Below are 24,324 nucleotides of genomic sequence, written 5' to 3' on the forward strand. Positions count from 1 at the left end.
AAGCAGGGAGAGGAACGGCCCCGGGCTGACGAGGTATCTGGAAGACGCCAGGCCAGTCACCGAGGTTGGGAGGTGGAGAACCTAGAACTCTAGGATCACTGAGCATTTTGGGGTCATCAGCCACCAGGGAGTTAACGCTTGGAGGGTGGATGAGTCTGTACAGAGTGAGTAGATGAAGAACAAAAAGCCTCATCCTGAAACATCCTTTGTTGAGATGCTAGGTTTTCTCTGCCAGGTCACTTTCCAGTTTTTAGGAAGGGCAATGATGATGATTATCACATATAAACTTTGCAACAACTTTAAAGTCTCAGTTAAAAGAACAGCCAGCAGGCATTCCTCGGCACCTTCCAAGCTTTGACAGATATGCTGGGAAGCTTCCCTGACTCCCCCAGGCCCAAAGGGGGCTTCCTTCATCCACTCAACACATATACGTCTTTGACTTCAAGCCTTCATCGGCTCAGTTTATCCTTGTATCACAAGTGCCAGAACAGTCTCTGGCACATGGAAGGGAGTCGATAACTGTTTTATGAATGAATGAATGATTTAATCATCAATCTTTCTACTAAACACTCAAACCCTTTTTAAAAAACCATTTCCAGGAGCCTGGGTGGCTCCGTTGGTTAAGTGTCCAACTTCAGCTCAGGTCATGATCTCAGACTTCATGGGTTTGAACCCTGCTTCAGGCTCTGTGCTGACAGCTCAGAGCCTGGAGCCTGCTTCAGATTCTGTCTCTCTCTCTCTGTCTCTCTCTCTGCACCTCCCCCACTTGGGTGCACGCGCGCTCTCACTCTCTCTCTCTCTTAAAATAAACATTACCAAAAAATTAAAAAAAAAAAAAAAGTCTTTATCCAAAGAGCCTATACCAGTGCCTGTCATACAACAGTTGCTGAATAGGTGTTTCTGAATGAGGTAAAATTATCCAAAGCCAACAGCAGGCAATGTTTGCTCCCTGGCTGCCGGGGGAACAGTTTGCTCCCACCCAACACTCCCCACACCTCCCCTCATTCCTCACCTAAAGGTGAGGTGAATTTCTGAGTTGTTTTCTAGACAAGCAATATAGTCACTTATTTCTCTTCTAAAGACATGTGTGCAAATTATTTCTTTTGGCTAAAGATAAAACCAGGCAAGTGTCTACCCCCTCCAACAGCAGAGAAATAAACACAGGACATAGTAAGGATACAGAGTAAAGGAGGAGAATATGTCTACCTGCTTTAGTTAATTTGAAGTGCTGATTTCCTAAGCAACTGTGTTTGTAGAATTATAACTGAGGATGTCCAGACCTCCCAGGCTTTATTTGGTGGATGCTATCAACCGCCTCCATTGATCCCCTCGGCAGCACGGGCTGAGCAGGACAGCACCTTCACCACCAAATCCGCATAATAAACATAATTACTACTATCAGGGTGAGTGACAGAAACCCTGTCATTAAAACTGTTGTGTAATCTTCCTTTTTTGTTTTCGCCTATGGTAAATTAAGACCATTTTCCTCCCCTCTTGAAAGGATTCAGCTGTCCTTCTCTTTCTCTCCCCCCACTCCCATTCCCCATCCCCTGATATCCCAGCCTTCTGCCCCCCCCCCCTTTGCTTCTCCCTCCCATTCCCACATCCACCAATCATTGACTCACTTCCCCACTGTTCCTCTCTGGGATCTGACCAGAAGCCTCCCCTTTTCCCCTTTAATTTAGAGTCGCTGCATCCTCTCCTTTAGTTAGGACACCGGGAGCCATGACCCACCAACGCCCACCCCAGAGGACTACCCAGGCCTCGCTTCTTGGAATTTGCTTTGAAGGAAGCGTTTCTGCCACGTGCAGGCTTCCGAGGGGAGACCTGTGCGTCGCCCAGGATTGCGGGCTGTGGTTTCGGTGGCACGGGAATGAAGCGGGTCTCGTTTAGAACCGATTGGTGAAGCCTGTGGCCGAAGTTTAGCCTTCTGCTGCAAGTTAATGGCCAGCTCTGAAAAGCAAGGAGTCTGAAGCAGAAACTAGCAAGCCCACGTGTCAACAAAAAAACTAAACCCGATTATAACATAACCATTTGTATTCATTTCCTAGGGCTGCAATTACCGCAAATTACCACAAACGGCAGGGCTTAAAACAACAGCAATCCGTTCTGTCGGAGGTCTGGAGGCTACGCGTCCAAAGTCAAGGTGTCCGTGGCTGTCGTAGCTCCCGAGGGGAAGATGCCTCCTTGCCTCTTCCCCGCTTCTCTGGCTCCGGGCAATCCTGGTGTTCCCTGGCTTGTACTGTGTCACTCCAACCTCTGCCCCCTTCTTCACATGGCCCCCTTCCCACTGTGTCTCTGTGGGTCCCCCCTTCTTTTAAGCACACCATTCACTGGATGTAGGATCCACTTTCATCCAGTGTCATCTCATCATAACTAATTACGCCTGCAAAGACTATTTCCAAATCTGAGGTTCCAAGCCCACATGAACTGGGGTGGGAGGGTGGGTGAATTTGCGACTCAACCCAGTATATTATTTAAAAGACTTAGGGAGAGGGGCATCTAGGTGGCTTGGTGGCTTGAGCATCCAACTTCAGCTCAGGTCATGATCTCACGGTTTGTGAGTTCGGGCCTCACAAGGGGCTCGCTGCTGACAGCATGGAGCCTGCTTCGGATCCTCTGTTCCCTCCCTCTCTGCCCCTCCCCTGCTCATGATTTCTCTCTCAAAAAATAAATAAACATTAATTTTTTTTTTTTTTTAAGACATAGGAAGATAGGTTTTAAAAATACATTTTCTCCATGGGGCACCTGGGTGGCTCAGTCGGTTAAGCGTCTGACTTCAGCTCAGGTCATGATCTCACAGTTTGTGAGCCCAAGCTCTGCATCAGGCTCTGTGCTGACGGCTCAGAGCCTGGAGCCTGCTTCGGATTCTGTGTCCCCCTCTCTCTCTGCCCCTCCCCAGCTCACATTCTATCTCTCTCTTAAAAATAAATAAACTTAAAAAAAAAATGTTTTAAAAAATACATTTTCTCTGGAGTTCTTCATATTCTCTTGCATATCTTTCAAATATCATCTAGAGAAGGGAAGCCACGAAGGGATATATTTCAGGGGGTGTTTTGAGGGGGAGTTAATCCCAAAGAGTTCCCACAAAGCTAATTTAAATTTAGGGGCCTGGAGGCACCTGGGTGGCTCAGTCGGTTAAGTGTCCGACTTCGGCTCAGGGCATGATCTCACGGTTCGTGGGTTCGAGCCCCACGTCGGGCTCTGTGCTGACAGCTCAGAGCCTAGAGCCTGCCTCGGATTCTGTGTCTCCCTCTCTCTCTGTTCCTCCCCTGCCCTCATTCTGTCTCTCTCTCACTCTCTCAAAAATAAAGATTAAAAAAAAATTTTTTTTAAACAAAAAACAATTTAGGGGTCTGAAAAAAATCTCAAAACAATCCTCCTTAATGTTTTTTCAGCTCAGTGTACACATCTCCTGGCTGGAAAAGGGCCTTTCCTTCTGTGCCCCACCTCCCCCAATCCCCCTAGGGGTGGCCTTAAGGAGCTCATCCACCCGAGTAGAGGGGGACACACTGTAAGAAGACCGAAAACATCAAGGGATGGCAGAGCAGAGGAAAGATCCCTCAAAGCTTGCAAAACTTCATTTTAGAGTGAATTGAAACTTATTTGTATAAGCTTTTCTTAAACTTTAAGTCAAAAATATTCAGTAACTACAACTTAAGGTTGCCTTCCTATTTAAATCCGTAGTTCCTACGTCCATACAATCATAGTGAGAGAAAACAGTCAATGATCAAGATATTTCAGGTCCAAACTCTGATTTCAAAAACAAAAACATAAAGATAAACAAAACCATTTTTTTTTTTTAAAGTAGTGGTTTCAACCAGAAGTGATTTTCCCTTCCCCCACCCCCTAGGACATTTGGCCAGATCTGGAGACATTTTTGATCGTCAGGACTAGGAAGGTGGGTGCTCCTGGCATTTAGAGATCAGGGGTGCTGCTAAACATCCTGCAGTGTACAGGATCCTTCACAACAAAGAATGATCTGGCCCAAAGCATCAATAGTGCCAAGACTGAGAGGCTACTACCTAGCTTGTAGAAAATCTTTCTAAAACCACGCTTCGATCATGCCTCTCTCCTGATCAAATGGCTGTACATGATCTTTGAGAATTCAAGTCCCTTTGCCTTCCAGAAGTTTCCTGAGGCTGCCTTTCCAGCCTTTTCTCTCACTCCTCCCATCAGGAACCCTTCTCACCCACCATCTTGGGTCGGCACCGTCCTGGCTCAAGCCCCTCACAGCTCACCCTACTTTGCAAATGTTTCCCCTCTCGCAGACTCGAACCTTACCTGTCCTGCAAGGATCGGCTCAAGTTCCACCCTTTCCAGAAAACTCTCTGGGACCAGCCTTGTCCAGTCAGTCTCATCTTGCATCAGTGTCCCCTCACTCAAAACACTCCGGCCACACCAGACACACTAACACACAAGCTCTTTGCCACCTCCCTGCTCCTGGCTTCCCATGTGGCTGGCTTCTCATCCTTCAGGATTCAACCATCACTTCAGAAAGGCCCTCACTGACCCTCCTATTCACTGCCCAAGTTCTCCATCACTGCTCTATTTAGTTCCTTCAGTATTTATCACTCTATAGTATCCTGTCTGTTCACAGGCTTGCTTTCTTCTTTCCTGCCTTTTTTCTCACACTAGAATATATCCTCTGAGGCAAGGATATGTCCTTGTCCTGCTTGTTCATCAATATGTCCCAGTACCGTGGGTCTGATTCAAAGTACGGGTTCACTAAATAGTCGTTGAACGAATGAACAAATGAGTGAATGCCCTCATTCATAAGCAGATGTTCTGTCACTGAACTCGTGAACATACATCTCTGTCATTCTCAATATCACAGCTGCCCCACCCCATAGGCCAGCTTGGTGCAGTGGGTACCTAGTAGTTACACATCGAGTGAGTAAGTGCCTGCCACAAATTTAATATCTCCAGAGCTTACATTCTACTATTTCTAGATTTAGACTCCACAGCAGACCTGCTTTAGAGTTAATTCCAAATGGTTGATGGTGGAAGCAGGAAGCAGCATTCTGACAGATTGGGTGAATTATCCGGTAGGTGCTGCATTCTGATGACTTCAAAACAGCTACTTAGGGTTTATGGCACTCATATGCCTTATTATCACTGGGCTTTATATTCTTGCCAGGGAGAAGTGTGCAGTGGTCTGTTTATCAAAATCTGTAGTTTGCCGTGCAAAGACCTGGCAGACAGCCGAATGGTTTTCCTCCCGGGGAAGTTACTTCTTCCCGGGGCCAGTTGCAAAGGATAATCATCATCGTATTCACAAGGCAATTTCTTCCGCTCACCTGTGACAGAAATGCCTTTTCCTGATACATCTCTTCCTTTTTTTTCACAGTTGTGGAATTTTTAGGTGGGACACGGCCACCCAGTTCAAGACCACATTTCCCAGACTCCTTTGGACTGAGGCATGTCCACGGACAAAGTTCTGGCCAATGGGATAAGAATGGAGAGTACCCGTGCACCTTCCTCGTGGTAAGCTTGAAAGTTGAGCTCCTTCCCCTTCTTCTCCTCTTCTGGCTGAAATGTGGAGGTGGTAGTCCAAATGAGGGCGAAGTCCAAAGATGGCAGAACAATGAGGAAAAGGCAATTGGTTCAATGACATCATAGCTGCTGTGCAGACCTGTATTGCTTAAGCTCAGAATTTTATTTAATTGACTGTTATTGGGGGTATTGTTCCACAAGATGGTCTGACAGCCTCACCCCTTCCTACCTTCCCCACTAACACCCCTGTTTCTTCAAACCGAGGTAAAGGGCAGGGGAGGGGGCATGCCCACATCGTTCAGGAAGATCAGCAGAAATGCTAACCTGGAGCCAGTACCTCCTGGGACGTGTTTTCCTCAGCTTCCTCTGCCACCCAAGCTTCTCTTTTACTGCCTATCCTTGGCCTGCTCCTAGCCCCTTCCAACCCTGAGCTTGCCCACGGGCACTGATCAGGTGGCACAACATAATCTGAATAAAGGATATTTTGAGAGACCCCGAGCAGGCTTATCTCCTGCCAGCAGTGCTTTTTGCATTCTCAGATAGAGTCACTGGGTTCCCTTTCCTCAGCTTTCCCTGAGGTTTCCGGTACTGCAGGACAGTTCCTTCGGCCTCTGGATGCCTCCAGAACTGGTGATCTGAGTCTGTCACTGTGGATTGTTTTCAGGTTATCAGAAACACCTCAAAAATTAAGACTATTTACGGAATATCAAAGGGCTTTCAAATGGTCTCCATTTACCTTTCCTCATTTACCATGTGTTGAAAATAGACGACTGTAGTGTCTGTAAGTGTTCTAAATGGAAGCAGCCAAGGAAGAAGGTGGGGCGAGTCAACATAGTCACACAACAAATATATACTGAGCACCTGCTCAGGTGCCGTCCCGGGCACTGAAGATACGTCTGCAAGCAAGACCGATAAAGAGCAGCCTCATGGAGCCCCCATTTTAGTGGGGAAGGCAAACAAGGAAGAAGAGGCACAAGGAAGGAGAGAGACAGGAGAAGGGGAGGGAGAAGGGAGAGAAGAGAAATTAAACAATTTTGTATTGTGATGAAAGCACCATGAGGAAAATACAACAGGAAATGGGTCAGGCAGGCCTCTCCCAGGAGATTCTGAGCTGAGGCCTGAATGACACCAAGCCAGTGGTGGGAATGATGATCTAGGGAAGGGTTCTGGAAGACAGAACGGCAGGTGCCAGCGCCCTGGGGTAGGAACACCTGAGTGTGTTGAGGAGCCAAGAGAAGACAAGACCGCTGTGACTACCGTGAAGTGAATGAGGAGGATAAAGGCATGAGATGGACTTAGCTCGAGGTCCTTCCAGCCCCATGAAAGTTCACACATGGAGTTGGAAAGGTGTGTCTGGAGTTCAGGAAAAGAGATGAGAAGCTTCCCTTTATTTTATTTTTTTAATTTTTTTTTAAATATTTATTTATTTTTGAGACAGAGGGAGATAGAGCATGAACGGGGGACGGTCAGAGAGAGAGGGAGACACAGAATCCGAAACAGGCTCCAGGCTCTGAGCTGTCAGCACAGAGCCCGATGCGGGGCTCGAACTCACGGACCACGAGATCATGACCTGAGCCGAAGTCGGATGCTCAACCGACTGAGCCACCCAGGCGCCCCAAGAAGCTTCCCTTTAACTACTGTCCTTCCTGAGAAGAGTGGAGCTTCAGAAATCTCTGGAAATCTGGCTTTAGTTGAATCCAGTCAATGTCTTCTAGAGAACATTCTGCCTGTGTTCACATTTGCACATCTGGTGCCTATGGTCATGATGGTTAAGTATTGATAACTGATAGCATCGCTTGGCTTTGGTGTTGAATGTATCCTCTCCCGCCGTCTCTAAAATATGTACCTTCTAGCACAAGCTGAAAGTAAAGCTGCTTCTACTAAGCCTGAGTACTTAATAGAACAATTCATTCTGAAACCAGAGCCTAGACTCTAAAACAAAAGATTCTTGCCTTGAAATCCTTTCTTTCCTGCATTTATTCCTGACATTACAGCCCAGATGGCCCAATCTCAGCCTTGACCGACCCAAAACAGAGGTTCTGATTGGATCTCTGGGATGACTGAAATGAGTTCACGGGAGTCACTTTCTATATCTGGGCCTCATTTTTATCATTGAAATGAATACAAATACCTTACAGACTAATGTTAGTTAATTGGCAAGTAGACTCTAGAATCTTTTTTTTTTGGTAAATCATGATGACTTCTGCCTCTCTCTGTGGCATACCTCCCATTCTCTATAATTTCACCAAAATTACTGCTCGTTGCTCTGTGGTTAGTTATTTATCCATTGCCTGGGCAGCCAAAGGGGACACCGTGATGGACAGGATGGCCATGGATCCTGCCTTCAAGATGCTAAGGCTAGTGGAAAACACAGATACTGAGCAAGCAATTTCTGAAGTAAGTGCCATGCAAGAGAAATTCAGGTCCCTTTGGAAACAGCCATCTACGATGTCCAGGCCTGAGCTTACAGAACTCGATTCTCCTTGAAGGTCTCATCCACTTTAAGAAATTTGGTTCTATCCTTTGAAGATTGTGTTGCTTCGTGATGAACTGAAGAAAATATAGGAGCACCTAGTGTTGCCTACTGTCACACTGTCTCCGGGACCACGGGCCTGCTCATCTTTCTCTAAATATACTTCTAAATGATGTAACAAAAAGTGATGTGGTGTGGTGGAAAGGCCCAGCATTTGGCCCAAGATGATCTGGGCTCAAATCCCAGCTTTGCCTCTGAGAAGTCCCCACACACTCTGAGGATAATAACTACCCCACCCCCAGCCCCACCCCCACCCCCACAGGATTACTGTGAGCATCCATGTGATCATTTACATGAAAATGCTTTGCAAATGACAGAGCATTATTCTCATGTCAGCTGCTATTTCACGAGTCTTAGCGTATTCTGGACTTCAGTTTTTCTGACACTAATATACAGATTCCTGCTATTCTTTTGTGACACCCTTCATGTTGTGCCCCTCCTTCCATCTTTTGTTTGTGTTCATTTAAAATCAGAGCTATGGCGGCTTTCCCTCTACACCACATTGCCTGCTTCTGCCTTTTCTTTCTTGGGATCTTTGGTAACGGTACAGATAGGACGCTATTTAAAAGTTCATAACCTTCCCAGGTCCTTTCCGTCATCCACAAATCCAAACTCCAGACATCCCCTTTTCCTTTCCATCTACCAGCTTGGAAAATCAGAAAACTCCTTTTAACCCACATCAAAATTATCTCTCTTGGCCTGCTGCCAACTAAGGATTAGCACAGCCCTCAGCTTTTCCATGAAATCTATCCTGTTTGGTGGTGGTCCCGGAAGAACTACATGGAAGCCGTGAGGACCAGAATTTCCTCAAGAGTCTGATAAAGCGGCTCAGACAACCTAGCAGAGGTTTATCTGGGGACTCCTCCCACATCCTGAAGCTGTGTTAGGCCTCCAAGACACCCGTCCCAACAGACCTCATCGAACCCAGAAGCTGGGCCTCTGTTTGCTGACCACTCTAGAACTTGGCCTCGGCCTCCCAGGCAGCTCAAGGCAGGATGGGGGCAAGGTGGGAGCCAACTCCTACCTGATGTAGGAGGCAGGCCATTTCTCCCAGCACCCTCCAGAGGCAGCTCAGGCGTGAGCTTCCCTTTTTCGTCCAGACAGGCCAGCACTGACCCTGGTGGCCACCAGCCAGCAGCATTATCACCTTCTCTGCTCCTGACAATCACAGGGGGCTTTGCACTGGGTCGCCTGGCATCAAAGCAAGAGTGTCATAATCCTCCACTGGGGAAGTCCCAACGGTTGCCGGGTAACACGATAGGCAGGGACTGGGGAGAGTTTCGGAAGGCAAGCAAAGAGAGGCTGTGGATTAATCTGGAGTTTGACACAAACTCGTGAAAACTCAAGAGAGGAAAAGCCCACAGAGAGGAAATTGACATCACTTTTTCCCACTTCAGTGGAAGAGATCTCTGGGTAATTGCAACTCAGACCCAACTTCTTCACTGGAAGTGTCTTGCTGCCAATGACAGTGAACACGGAAGCCAGTAAGATGGGTGACAAAACTTCAGGTTGTGACCAGGAGGGAAGGGGGCAGCCTGGCGATGCCGGCATGAACACTGCTACGGAAACAGCCCTTTCTGTGCTGTGGGTACCTCGGCTGGGGTCCTCATCCCAGCATCCACAGCCTGCCTCTCTGCCTGAGCTGTGTGGTCCCAGGAAACACACACAAAGAAACATACACAAAGGGCAGCCCATTAAAAGGATGCAACTCTCCAGCAAAGAACCCAAGCATGGAGGGGCTGTGGCCACACATGGGCTCTCAGCCTCTGACCTCTGCTTTACCAGGGGACAGCACCTTTCTCTGGGGTGACTTATGAGCAATCCCGGGGGGGAGTGTGCATGCGTTTTCAAACAAAGACACTGGAGCTCTTTGGTCACTGCTCAGGACCCAGTCTTCTTTCTTTTTTCAGCCTTCTTAAATCAATCTACCCATCTTCCATAGTCATTACCAAATGTCACCGAATCCTCTGTGGCCAGAAACAACTACTGTTTGCTTGAAACACAGCTTCGTTTATATGCTGGAATATGACACATCTTAGAAACGGCAAATCAAGAAGCATTCTAAAAACTAAGCACTGGCAAGAAAACAAAATGTAACTTTATATTGTCCAAAACACCAGACCGGGAAATACCATCATTTTACACTCGCTGCAATCAGAGCCATTAATGGACCTCATCTTTCTAATTCTGAGTACAGTTTTAAAATGTGTGCCCTGTAAGTTCCGGCAATTAAAGCCCGGGGTTTTTTGTTGTTGTTTTGGTGATGAGTGCAGAACTGTTTAAGGATTTCTTGGAGTTGTTTAGTGTGGCCTCATTTTCTCTTTTTCTTTCTCTCTTTTTTTTGGGGAGGGGTCAGGGGGGTGGGGTGGGGTGGGCTATGGTAATATTGACCCATGAGGATTTACTTAAATCCTCCTTGGTTATAGGCCTCCAAAGACAAAGCCATATCCATGGCAACCACAGGCGACCCAGCAGAAGAGAGAGCACATTAGAGCCCGAGCATAATAGCTGTTTACTGATGACTAAGGTCTTGAAAGCAATACTGTACATCCCAACTCCCGGCTCAGGCAGGACTCCAGCCCATCCTCATCCTCCAGACCCAGCAATCTATAATCAGAGACACAGAAAGGAAGAGAAGCCCTTTGCCCAGCCCTCAAATGTTCCTCTTCCCTGGGAGGGAGGAATGTGCCCCTTCTCACAAGCCTCGAGATGATCCCGCAGGAAAGGAAATGGTGGCCAACATGAGAAGAAGGCAGAGATGGGGTGAGTCGTGGGGGTGCGGTGGAAGTGCACCTGCTAGAGCCCTCACTGCCCTTGGGCTTCCCTGCCCAGCTGGGCACCCTCTGAGGGCGGTCCCTTCAGGAACAGCCTCTTGCAGAGCCAACCCCCTGAGGTAGAGGTGCACACAGAGGCCAGTTCACACTAGACCTTAGTGCACAGCCAAGTGTCTTGTGATTGACCCTGTGACCCCCTTCTTGCACCAGCGTGCCTAATCCTATGTCTTTTTCATGTGCCAATAAGATCTGGTAGGCACACCAACTTGAGTAAAGAAAGGGCTGTGCAGTCCAAGTATTTCCCCCATTTCTGACACAGGAGCACAAAACAAGAACCCTCACTGCTCTCGTCCAGCTCCTGCACAAGAACATTCGCACCTCAGGCTCAGCAAGAGCTCCCAGGCAGCTAGTCCCACTGTTCCCCAGAAAAGTGAGTTCATCAGAAAAAACACCAGAATAGAAAGAACTCTGACTCAAAGTGCTTTCATTTAAACCCAAAACACACCAGAGCCCTCCATGGGAAGATTTCAGTTGTCAGGATCTGGGAAGAGTGGGGAGCAGCACGGGGGGGGGGGCACCAATCAAAGGTGCCCCTATTCCACAGGGTCTCCCAGCACATGAGAAAGCCCACCTCGATGGCACTGAAATTGCAGGAAACTTCTACCAAGGAGAAGAGGGGACAGAGCAGGTGCTTCCTTGGTAGCAGCTTGGGATTTTTATCTGTTTTCTATGTTGGGCTTCTACATACACATTTATTTGAATTTTTAAAAAGTTCCAGCAGTGGGGAGCCTGGGTGGCTCAGTCAGTTAAGCGTCTGACTCTTGCTTCCGGCTCAAGTCACGATTCCTCTGCTCATGGGTTCCAGCCCTGCATCAGGCTCTGCGCTGCCTGCTTGAGGTCCTTTCTCTCCTTCTCTCTCTGCCCCTCCCCTACTCAGGCTCTCTCACTCTCTACATAAATAAACATTTAGATAGATAGATAGATAGATAGATAGATAGATAGATAGATAGTTCCAGCAGTTAAAACAGTTTGAAAATCATAGCTCTAGAGAGAGGAGAAGGGGGTGGAGATCAGGAGGAGAGAGAGGGAAGGCTAAGACTCTTGGAGTGCCTCCTGGGCACCTTCCGTGTTTATTCATTCATCCTCACATTGACCTTCTCACACAGGCATTGTGTTTTTACTGCTTTTTAGATGAGGAAGTCGGATTTGAAGAAAATACAGAATTTCCCCTAAGGTTACACATTGGCAGATCTCTTCCAAGTCCTCTGTCAAAGTTGAAGCTGTGCTCCCCCCCACCCACCCAACCCAGGCTATCTGATTCACTCCAGCTTTATTTCTCTATAAAACTAGTAGCTGTTTGCCTATTATTACAGATGACAAAAGAAAGGTTACACAGTCTGGGACAGCTTTGCCAAGAAATTCAAAATATTTGGGGACCCACTAAAGTCCCAGCAGGCCCCAAGTGGAAGCAATCACTGTGACCAAACCTTTGATGCCAGATCTAAAGTCTGAAAGCTCCGTGCTGAAAAGTGGGGCCCTGTTTCTTGTCACGAGTGCCCCAGGGACTCTTTGTTTTAGATCCCAGTGATCTGAAGATGTTTAGGCTGCTCCATTTTTACCATCACAGAGAGAGAACTTCGTAGAATTGCTAGGAAATAGAGCCAGCTCTCTATGTCCGGGGAATTTTCCACAGTGTCCTTGCCAGAAAGGGAGCCTGAGCTCGAGTTACAGGGTGAAGCAAAAAGGATTTGCCAAGGGCTCCATTCAGAGCTGTGTGCTGGGCAACCACTCACTGTGTGGGACCAGCTTTTGTGCTCCAAAAGCCTCGTGCAAGTAGCCAAGGCTCCCCGACCAGAAATGCTGGCTTTTTCCAAGTTTAGACTGGTTGAGAATTTTGCCAAAAAAAAAGTCTGGTCTAGCTACAGCATCCAGGGCAGGCAGAAACCGTGAAGCGACATTGTCCCGCGGGCAATGCCTTCTGCTCAGCATCTGGTCACTGAGGTCACTTTCCTCGCCAGTGGCTTGTGGCCCAAGCAGAAGCTGGCGAACGAATCCACGACATGAACTTAAGAAAGAATCTTTCGTTGGCTGCACACTTGATCCCTCAGAACACCCCCGAGAGTCGTTATACTTGTTTGACCCGACTCGGCACTGGGCGTTGGGCAAGTCAGTGGGTAAGGAAAGGAACAGAGGACCTCGAGTGTCCACAGTGGAATTCAGCTGCAGTGCCAGGGACAGGCATCGACACCTCATCCTCTAACAGTAAACAACAAAACAAAACATAACCCCACACAACCAACTCAACTGCCGCCCCTCCTCCCCAACCACACCTCACCCTGAAAATGTTCAAGGAAATACAAGTGTTGCTTCCTCTGTCTCCTGGTGGAAGAGTGGAGCCCTAGGTTTTCTCTTCCAGTGTCTCCCTATGCTCTCCACCCTCTACTTCCAAGCCCATTACCCTCCACCCACCAGCATCTACCTTGACCTCTTGGTCACATACCTGAGGATGGCAGCAAAGTTGTAATTGGTACCTTGAATCTACATAATCCCCTGGCTCCTTATGTTGACCCTCGTCACTTAACTTCTTTTAACTTTTTGTTCTGAGATAGTTACAGACTCACAAGGAGTGGCAAAACATTTAAATTTTAACAGTAATTTACCTGAGGGAAGAGCTGTAGCCTTGTTCACTATGTCTCCCTTCCCTAGAAGTCTCTTGACCCTGTGGTGGATACAACCTGAGGAAAGGATTCGTTGGATAGGAGACTGGAAACGTATGAACTCTTGGGGTCTAACTTTCTTGGAAGAAGGGTGATTATCTATGTATATATGTATATGTATGTAGCTGTATTTATATCATGCCCTCAGAAGATCATGTTTATTTTTTTTTAACGTTTATTTATTTTTGAGACAGAGACAGAGCATGAACGGGGGAGGGGCAGAGAGAGAGGGAGACACAGGATCGGAAGCAGGCTCCAGGCTCTGAGCCATCAGCCCAGAGCCCGACGTGGGGCTCGAACTCACAGACAGCGAGATCGTGACCTGAGTTGAAGTCGGACGCTTAACCGACTGAGCCACCCAGGCGCCCCATGTTTATTTTTTTTTAAGCTTACGTATTTATTCTGAGAGAGAGAGAGAGAGAGAGAGAGAGAGAGACAGCAAGTGGGGTAGGGGCAGAGAGAGAATCCCAGCACAGAGCCTGATGCGGGGCTCAAACTCACAAACCAAGAGATCATGACCTGAGCCGAAATCAAAAGTCCGATGCTTCACCGACTGCGCCACTGAGGTGCCTCAAAGATCATGTTTAAAAGGTAGAGAGCTCTTTCTGAATATCCAAGTTTTTCACTGTCTTGTCATCACTGTGGACCCTAATATGGAATGAATTCTATTTTCCCCTTTTATTGTCTTATTTGTAATATCTGACATTGGCCTCTTTACAACTTGTGAAAGTACCAGTTGTTTCTGCTAACCCTCAAATAAGAACTCAAATTATTGTGACTCCCAATATAGAAATTCATTTTGATAAAACTCCCCAGGGCCTTCCACATCCAGCTAAGGAGTAATGGATCAAAACTCAACATGAAAATAATTTTAAAAGGAAAAAACCCGACTTTTTCATTTGTGACTGAGCACTAAGGCAAGGCAGCGCCCTGAAAAGAAGTTTCCAGATGAAGAAAATCCAATCAGATCTCAGTCAGGCACTTAAAAAGTCTCTCAACTCTGGAGGAGGGCTCTTACTGAAGGGTTACCAGATGATCTTGGTTTATTAAAAGAAGGTCACATAAGGGGCGTCTGGGTGGCTCAGTCGGTTAAGTGTCCGACTTCAGGTCATGATCTCGTGGTTTGTGAGTTCAAGCCCCGCGTCGGGCTCTGTGCTGACGACTCAGAGCCTGGAGCCTACTTTGGACTCTGTGTCTCCCCCTCCCTCTGCCCCTCCCATGCTCATGCTCTGTCTCCCTCTGTCTCTCAATAATAAAATAAAATGTTAAAAAAAAATTTTTTTTAAAGAATGTCACATACCACTCACTATCCTGGCATTTCCTGTGCAAGGCCTAGGGCAATCCAAGTTTTGTTTCTGGATAAGAAGACGGACTAACCATTCCTCCCTGGGTGAGGACACAAGGGACTGGTGCCTTGTCCCTTCACTGCTGGCCCCACCCACCACAGGGGTCAGCCCAGAACCCCAAATCTGAAGGGTGAGAACAGTAAGTAAAGGCTGACAGAAGGCTGGAGAGCTCTGAAATCCCCTTCTGCAGGGTTTCTGAGAGCCTATGAAAGCACCTCTCATACTACTCAACACAGATTTCTGGGTTATAGTATTTTCTAAAAACATCAGCCTTCTCCTGGTTAAGGAGGGCCTAAACTGATTTTTCTTTTTCATAAAAGTCTTGGCATTCCCACACTGGGAGTCGAACCCGGGCCATCTGGATTTATTTCAGGGGGAAAAGTTTGTGATTATAAAAGCAATTATATACTCACTTCAAAGAAGTTGGAAAATTAAAATAAGTGTAAAGGGAAAAAATATCACTTGTAATTCTGCCATCTAGAAATAGCCACTGTTAACTTTTTAGCATATTTCTTCCCAGTTTTTGCATGTGTTTACTTACATAAACATATTAATACGTGATACAAAGTTGGACCCACACTATGCATATAGTTTGGGATTCTGCTTTCTTCTGTATCATAAAATCATCTTGACAGTAAATAACACCAGCTGCACAATATTCCATCATATGGATATACCACTTGTTCATGCATTCTCCTATTTTTATCATTTTATTGTTTTACACATTGTTTGGTAAAATTTTTTAAATGTTTTATTTATTTTTGAGAGAGTGCGAGTAGGGGAGGGGCAGAGAGAGGGGGACAGAGGACCCAAAGGGGGCTCTGCACTGGGAGCAGTGAGCCAGATAAGGGGCTCGAACTCATGAACCATGAGATTATGACCAGAACCAAAATCAGACACTCAACTGACTGAGCTACCCAGGTGCCCCCCACATATTTTTAGTGATAGATGATGCTGTAAGGAAAAATACCCTTGCTCATAAATCTGTCCTTGTTCATAACTCTGTTTCTTGGCTCTTCTCTGATTCTTCCTTTGATGCTGATTTCTGGAAATAGAATTACCGGGTAAGGGGAAGAGACATGCTTTTGGCTCTTGAGGTATATTATATGCTAAGCGGTATTCCATGAAATTCGTACAACCCACCTTTCCGGGGTGTCGCGCAATTACACACACAGCACATGCAAGAAGCTATGTGCAGATGTTGAAGTGCCCAATTTACAAAATAATTAGTAGCAGAGGGTCTGTGACTCCTCACATAATGTAGCAAGATGGGAAGGGACTGGAAAATTTGCAAGACTTATAAAAAAAAAACCTAATAAGCACCCCAGAGCCTCTGCTAGCTCATACAGTACCTTTGCACAAATTAGAAAAAGTCACACCTTCCTCAAGACGCTTTGCTGCCACCTGCCAGGAAATCGTCATAAGAAACATCAAATCTATGGGGCGCCTGGGTGGCTCAGTCGGTGAAGTATCCGACTTCGGCTCAGGTCAAAATCTCATGGTCCTTGAGTTCGAGCCCTGTGTCGGGCTCTGTGCTGTCAGTCCAGAGCCCGGAGCCTGCATCGGATTCTGTGTCTCCCTCTCTCTCTGCCCCTCCCCCACTCACACTCTGTCTCTGTCTCTCAAAAAATGAATAAATGTTAAAAAAAAAAAAAAAAGAAAGACACATCAAATCGATGCTGGCTGCAATGGGACCAGAGGCCCATGGAGCTCTTGAGATGTCTGTCACTGCGGGTCAGATATACACAGCACAACCTCTACTACCTTCCTTTGCACACACTCGTCCCTCTCCCCCTTTTCCACCACCCACCGCTTGCAACAGCCAGGCACCATTCAGTGAGAAACTCCTAAACCTCCTATTTGCCTGAAAATGACAATTGCCCCCGTAGGTGTCTCAGCTTTCACAGGTGTTCCAGCCTGGATTTCCTGCGCTCTTAGGTTGCTCCATTTAGATGTCCCGGCAGTGCCTCAAATTTGTCAGAGGAGACAAATCTCATTCTCTCTGCCCCACTTCTCTGTCTCTCTGGGGATGCTTATCATCTCGGGGTTGTCAACAAATCATCCCTTCCCTTCACACCCCACCGCTGAGCTGTTGCCAGCTTCTGATCGTTCCTCCTTTCCTTCCCTTCGTGCGCCACTTTCTCTGTCTCCCTTGAATCCATTAACCCCAATCAGGACATTAACGAGCACAGGTTATGGAAAATTACTCCAGCTTCTGATAACTGTCAGGTTCACTGTTTCCACCTCCACTCAATGAACACATTTGATGCTTACAGAATCTCCTGCCTTCCTCTCCACTCCCCCGCTTCCAATCTCTCTATATTAGAGCTTAGAATGGAAAACAGCACTAGACCAAGAAGCACCCAGAGGCAAGAAATAAATGATAGGGGCCATTGCCTTTGGCAGATAGATGTGGGAAGTTTATACACCGTGAGAAGACCAGGGTAGAAGGTGATGCAACCAGACTGCTGCAGATGTTGGCTGACGTAGCCAAGACCCACAGTGGCAGGGGTGGGTGTGGGGTGAACTCCCCAGGTGCCAGACCTGGACAAAATCCTTACAGGCCTCCAAATGCTGCATGCAAATCTGTTTGCTTTTGAGCTTCCAGTGGAAATCCTAATGCAGGTGACATTCCTCAAACTAACCTGTGGTTCTAATGAGGCATTAGGCACACCCCAAGGGCCCACTGTTCCCATTTAAAAATCAGAACATGGGGTTGTACGGCAGCCAGCCGAAGAGCGTGGGCCTCGGAGAAAACCTGCTATTCCCCACAGCCCCTCCAAACCCCTCTTTTTGCAACTTCCCTCCGGGAAGTCTAGTGAGAAGCTGGGAGGGAGGCCAGAGCCAGAATGAGCTGCTGTCCTGAGCACTTACTGATGTTTTTGGCAAACAGTCCATGGCAATAACCAATCTTCTCTATCTCTAATGAAGAGAGACTTAGGGAGAAAACATGCTACGTAGTAAAGAATTTGGACTTGCCCAGAAAGAGGTCTGGCCTTTACCCTCAGCTTCTGGGATGTAATCTATGTCATACCTGATAGGAGTGTCTTTCTTTAGAAGCAGGTGCTGGAAACACCTGATAATTTTAGCAGGGAGCTCACCCTGCCAGAAAGACCATGTGACTTAGGGTCAGGGCTCTGGATCATTTGTTATCAGTCAACCTAGAGACTGATTCAACCACGTGGGCGATCCATCAATCACACGACACAATAAAGCCCCAATAAAAACTAGGATGAACTTCTCTGATTGGCAATATTCAATGCACATTGTCACACATCAATACTGGGAGGGTAATGCATCCTGATTCCATGGAGAGAGAAGGCAATGGAAGTTTGGCATTTGGAACCCTTCCAGACTCTGCCCTGTGTGTCTCTTCCTTTGGATGACTTCATTCTGTATCATTTCCCTGTAATTAACCACAACCATGCGTACTACAGATTTCAGTGAGGTTCTGTGGGTCCTTCTAGCATAGCATCAAAAACCTGAGGGTGGTTTTGGCAAGCCCCGCAAACTTGCAGTCCAAAGTAAGGGCAGTCTTGGAGCACCTGGGTGGCTCAGTCGGTTAGTTGTACAACTCAGGCTTAGGTCATCATCTCCCAGTTCGTGGGTTCAAGCCCTGCGTGGGGCTCTGTGCTGACAGCTCGGAGCCTGGAACTTGCTTTAGATTCTGTTTCTCCCTCTCTCTGCCCTCCCCCACCTGTGCTCACTCTCTCCCTCTCAAAAATAAATAATGTAAATTAAAAAAAAAAAAGTGATGGCAGTTTTGGGGACTGTGCCTTCCAACTTTGCAATTTGGCTGATTTCGGGCAAATGGGCTGAAAGCAAAGTGTAATGTTATCTAGGTTAGCCCAAAAGGAAACTTTATTTTATGACAAAGTTGCCAAATTCTGAAAATGAGGTTATCAACGCCATCTCGAGAGACTCGTTAAAACATTCTCATCTTCCTACAAAAGTGTGGTTGGTGCTGACCACAAGCATAGGGCCAGGCAAGAAAATTCTCAAAGCCAGGGAGTCTCCTCATCCTGGGCTGGAACTTTTTCCATACTTAAACCCCCAGAGATTTCTCACCACATTGAGAATGAAATCCAAACTTCTTTTTTAAAATAGTCTTTAAATGTTTTTTTTAATATTTATTTATTTTGGGGAGCGCGCAAGTGGGGGAGGGGCAGAGAGAGGAGGGGGACAGAGGATCCAAAGCAGGCTCTATGCCGACAGCAGCTAGCCCGATGCAGGGCTCAAACCCACCAACTGTGCAATCACAACCTGAGCTGAAGTCAGACGCTCAACCAACTGAGCCACACAGATGTCCCTGAAACCCAAACTTCTTGTCTGATTTGTGTGTGTGCATGTGTGTGTGTGTGTGTGTGTGTGTGTGTGTGTGTGTGTGTGATTCCCCCAACTAAAATGTAAACCTAGGTCAGTGCTGGCACATCATAGGCACACTATAAATGTTGGCTGAATAAATGAATGGCTCAAATAAAAGAAATATAAAAATGTTTCTTTTGCCAGCAAGATTTTTATCTCTGGCTTACTTTTTTCTATTCTTTTTTATTGAGAAATAATTCACATTTCACAAAATTCAGTCTTTCACAACTGAGAGATTTTTAGTACATTCACAAAGTGGTGCCATAATCACCACTATTTAATTTCTCTGGCTTCATTTTGATACCTATTCCTCCTTCCTCTCCACCATGTGATTCCAGAGAGGGCTGCCAACCATAATACCCCACGTGCATCAGCCATCAGAGAGCACAGGCCCGGGTGAGGCCGAATTCCTCCCCAGCACTTTCCAACAGAAACCAAGAAATGCCTTCCTTCTCTGCTGGGAAAGACGCAAGGAACGAATATAGAGCTGGCAGTATCCAGATCCCTTGCCAGGTGGAAGCGGCTGCTCCATAAGAGATGAGAGCAAATCTGACAGAGAGACTGAGGGAGAGGGAGAGAGAGAACACTGGCTCTGGTTGTTCTCGAGGCCAGCCTCCCTACCCCTCTCCCACAGTTCTGTTATATAAGCCAATGATTCCCTGGGGCCCTAACTAGTTCCAGTGGCTTTCTGTAACTTAGAACCTAAGGTGTTCCTTAGGACAATACAGTCCTTGTCTGGCTCCCACGTTCCCTCAACACGTTTATTAAGTATTTACTGTGCACTGGCCTTGGAGCCTGTCATCTAGTGGGGCCGTGGCAAGTGCGGTAAATGCAGTGAGAGAGAAACGTGCAGAGTGGAGCATCTCACCTACTCTTGGTGGGGCAAGGCAGACCTGCGGAGGAAATGACATCTAAGCGAAGACCCGAAGTTAGACAGGAATAAGTATCAGAGGGGAGGCACACAGGATACTAAAAGGAATCAGAAGAGGTTCCCAGTGGCAGGAAAGGTAGGGGAAGTTCCGTGAAGGATGGGACATGTGACGTAAGCCTGAAAGGATGGGTAAGATGCAGATATTTGGAGAAAGGGCACAAGAGCATTTCAGTAGAGGAAACACTGAGTAAAAGCAGAGAAATTAACCGGAATCTGTGATGCACGGAGGGAAGACGTAGGAATTAGGCTGCAAAGGTAGGTTGGGAGCTCATAGCAGACAAAGCAGTAGAATGAGAGATGAAGACATGGGTGAGACGGGGACAGAGGAACCAGTTCAGCACTTATTCCAACAGTCCAAGGAGCAAGACAGTCTGACCCAGCACAGCAGCAGGGGAAATAGGTGCCGACACACGTGGGCACCACTGAAGAGATAGAAATGGTCAGATTTAACATTGTGATTGGAAATAGAGGAGAAAAAGGAACCAAATGTGGTGATGTTGGTGACGTTCGTGCTGATGGCGAGGGCAACCCGTGGCCACCGGCCCCGACCTGGGCCAAGCCCTTTACCTGATCCAATCTTCACAACACCATGAGGTGGGTCCTATTATTACCCCCATTCTAGAGTCCAGGAACCTGAAGAACAACCGATGAAGTCATTTACGTAAACAACACCTGAATGACACTTGAAGGAATCCAAGCAGAGGCTTGGGAAGAGCAAGGTCATTTTTGCACAGACTGAGTATAAATTGCCCAACCTGGGCGAAGCCCAGCCCTGAACTTGGGTTTGACGTGTCCCTGCCAGACAACAATAGCCTTCCCTATGTTTTCTTCATGAGGACACAACAAAGTGCAGAATCCTAGGGTTTCTTAAATCAGGAGAGATTATCTTGGCTGCCCCCCCCCCCCAATTCCACTGTGCCTGTCACTCTGGGACAGAAGGAAATTAGATTTATCCGATAAGCTTTGTTCTTCACAAAGCTATGTGCGATGATTACCCAGTACCCTGTGGTCTTCTAGGTGTTTGCAAATTGATTTTTTGATTATTTGTTCCAGTGATTTTCCAAGTATTCAGTGTTTTTCCAAGTTATTCAGCTTTACAATGTGGGTGAGTAAAATTTTATATTTGCCTTCCCTTTCCTGTATTAATATGAAGTTTTAATGTTGTGATTAAGATACTCTTTGCATGCAGCACAGATCTCTGAGGGAAGATACATACAAACCTATATGACTATAAATACACGTGTGGATGGGCATACGGCAATCTTTATGCAGACTCCCTCAGAGTTTATGACGATATGCAAAAATGGAAGCATATTGAGAACCTGTGACTAGTTCAAATATCCCAAATAAAGATCCTCACTTTCTAGAAATGTTTATATAATGAATTTTTTAAAAACTCAAAAAGTGTTATGACTATGTTCACATAGCTACTCTGTGAACACTGACCAAAAAGCCTGATACAAAATTTAAAAATTCATGTTTCTTGTACCCAATCCCCCTCCCTGACGACAGGATTTGGAGAGAATGGTGTCTGTTCAGGACACCATACAGAGATTCCATTTTTTTATGGATAAATCTAAAGTCCAGTACCAAGGAATCAGAGGAATAAAATCCCAGACCCAGTGCTTCACGACTAAAATAAGGGGCTCAATTAAGGGACTGTTAAGGACCTTTGGAGCTTAAATAAGCTATGAATCTAAAGACTGATTATGAGGATGATTAATGAAAATTATGGCAAAGTGTTTTGCAAAAATGCAAGGCTATAAAAATGCCAAATATAACTCAAACAACCATCTCTCCACAAAGTTAAACTCTTTCATTTTATTAGGCATGTCTTTAGAAGTATCACCTATGGACTGAGTCTCAAGGATCATAGGCATCTAAGTATGTAAGTGATGAATCACTGGGTTCTACTCCTGAAATCAATATTACACAGTATGTTAACTAACTTGAATTTAAATAAGTAAATTATGTATTTAAAAAGAAAGGTTTTGTCAAATCCAAGAGCCCCCAAATCTCATTTCATTTCATTTCATTTTATGAAAATGATTTATTCATAGGATGAGTACATTTGACAGCCTTCATGTGAATGGAACTCACCTGCTAGATAAAGGCAAATTTTAAAAACAAATGAAAAAGCAGGGCTTCACCCCCACCCCCACCCCACCCCCCACCCCCAGCCCTCTCCACCAGCAGCCCTCCCTCCCCTCACCCCGAGGACTGATGCATTATCCTTTGTTTCCCTAAACTCTAAATAAACCTTCAATAGTCCCTTTATTAAATTCTCTGCTCAGAATTTGTCATCAGTTTCCTACAGGGCCCCTGGCTGATGGAGACATAATAATATTAATAACAAAAATTAAATAGAAAAAGGTATATGAAGCATTTAGCCTCATTCATAGCAAGTGCTCAATAGCAAGTGCTCAATAAATATTACCTATTATGATGATTGGGCTTTTTATTTGCCTATCAATTCTCTCCTACTTGATTCCATAAACGTCAATTACCTATTGATGATAAATCTCTCCTCCAAGCCGTTTGTTAGGAACTTTGAACGAATGTATAATTTCACCTAGTAATTTTCTTGTGAGGGATGACATTTGTTTTTGCATCCCTTAGAATCCCAAAGGACTTTAAAAAGAGAGCAAATTTCAAAGTCACATGGACACCAAGTTATTTTCACAATCATTCCTCAGTGTTAGTGGCAGTCTGGGAACAACTGGGGAAGCTTCAAAAAACTGGACACCAGTAGGAAAGGGGTGTGGCTTCTGAACGCCTAGAGTATTTTCCGAATGGCAAATGTTTGGAAAAATAAGCATGATAAACGATTAAAGCAGAGGAAACACTTCTTTGGGTAACAGTTGGAAGCTGTCTTGTGACACACCAACGCGAAGATTCCTAATTCTAGCTCAGCATATCATGAGTTCCAAAAGTTTTTAAAACAGAATGTGCCAGAGAAATGTTAGGGCAGGAGAAGTAAGTGGTTTTTTGTTTTTGTTTTTTGTTTGTTTGTTTGTTTTTTGAGGGGTTTTTTTTTTTTTTTTTTTTTTTTTTTTTTTTTTTTTTTGCCGTCGCCTCACTCCTCAATATCGATAGGAACCTAAGTTTCTTTTCCCTTCCCTCTCCCTCCCCACACAACTGGTTTAGCGAGCTCTTCGAATGGCAAAGGCTACAGGCTGTATGCTAAACTACATCTGCCCTTAATAGTGTGTCTTTTCTGGCAATCTTGCTGTCCTTAATGGAATAGTTTTAGGCAACTTAAAAGCCTTATAATGTCCCAAAATGCATCTTTTCTTTTGCTTTCAAAGAAGAGCACTTTTTTGGTCATTTGCTCTATATCCACAGTACAAGGAGCAATTACATCAGAAGTACCAGCTGGAACACGATTTTCTTCACCTGGGTTCAAATGCTGACTTGTCACTGCGGGCAGCTACCGCCTTCCCGCCAGCGGCACCGGGTTTGGGGTGGGAAGCCCTGATTTCCCTTCAGCCCCAAGCTTTCTGGGTTATAGCATTTTCTAAAAACATCAGCCTCCTCCTGGTTTAGGAGGGCCTAAATTGATTTTTCTTTTTCCTAAAAGTCTTGGCGTTCCCACACCGGGAGTCGAACCCGGGCCGCCTGGGTGAAAACCAGGAATCCTAACCGCTAGACCATGTGGGAGACGACGAGCGTCGCTGTACATCTAGATAAATTGAGTCGTTCACAGCGCCTTCCGCCCGCCCCGACACACCCGGCCTCCGGAGTCAGAGCTGTTTCTGCGCCTGCGGAGATCCTGAAACCCCTTAACCCTTTCCAGCCCGCGCTCTACTCCACTCCACGCGTTAGACAACTGAAATCTTTCCACTCTCGCGTCCTTTGTGATCTCATCCAGTCTCCTGGTTCTAGACAGCACGTCTACACCCAAGTACACCCCAGATTGGATGAGTCATTGTTCCTAGTTCCGCACAGGAAATCCCGCAGGGTGCAGAAGGACTGGTGTTTAGACTCGGGAATAAGAAACCACTGCCGCGTGGAGTCGTCGTACCGCCACTGCGGAGGCCAGACTGGAGCGGGCGGCGCTGACCCCGAGGGCCGCTGCCTTTGCGTCCCAGCCGCTGACCAGCCGCTCCGAGCCCGCCACCCCTGGCTCCGGGCCTCCGCCTCGGGAGACGCTGCGCGCCGG

The 24,324-nt window shown here is 46.4% G+C and overlaps 1 long non-coding RNA gene and 1 other non-coding gene across 4 annotated transcripts in view; both read right to left on the reverse strand.

Annotated features, from left to right (window-relative positions):
• The window catches only part of LOC132682057 (uncharacterized), a 243,354-nt gene that overhangs the window by 196,697 nt on the left and 22,333 nt on the right, over positions 1-24,324 (reverse strand). Inside the window, exon 1 of one of the 3 annotated variants that reach the window (XR_014137386.1) lies at positions 9,054-9,246. The exons of the other annotated variants lie outside the window; for them this stretch is intronic. This is a non-coding gene — a long non-coding RNA (uncharacterized LOC132682057). Of the gene's footprint in view, positions 1-9,053; positions 9,247-24,324 lie in introns of those variants that run through there. 3 annotated transcript variants of the gene reach the window in all.
• Positions 23,751-23,822, reverse strand: TRNAE-UUC (transfer RNA glutamic acid (anticodon UUC)). Its single transcript has one exon. It is a non-coding gene; the product is annotated as a tRNA-Glu (tRNA).

This window comes from Panthera onca, chromosome A1, assembly GCF_046562875.1.
Source record: "Panthera onca isolate mPanOnc1 chromosome A1, mPanOnc1 haplotype 2, whole genome shotgun sequence".
Taxonomy (NCBI): Eukaryota; Metazoa; Chordata; class Mammalia; order Carnivora; family Felidae; genus Panthera; species Panthera onca.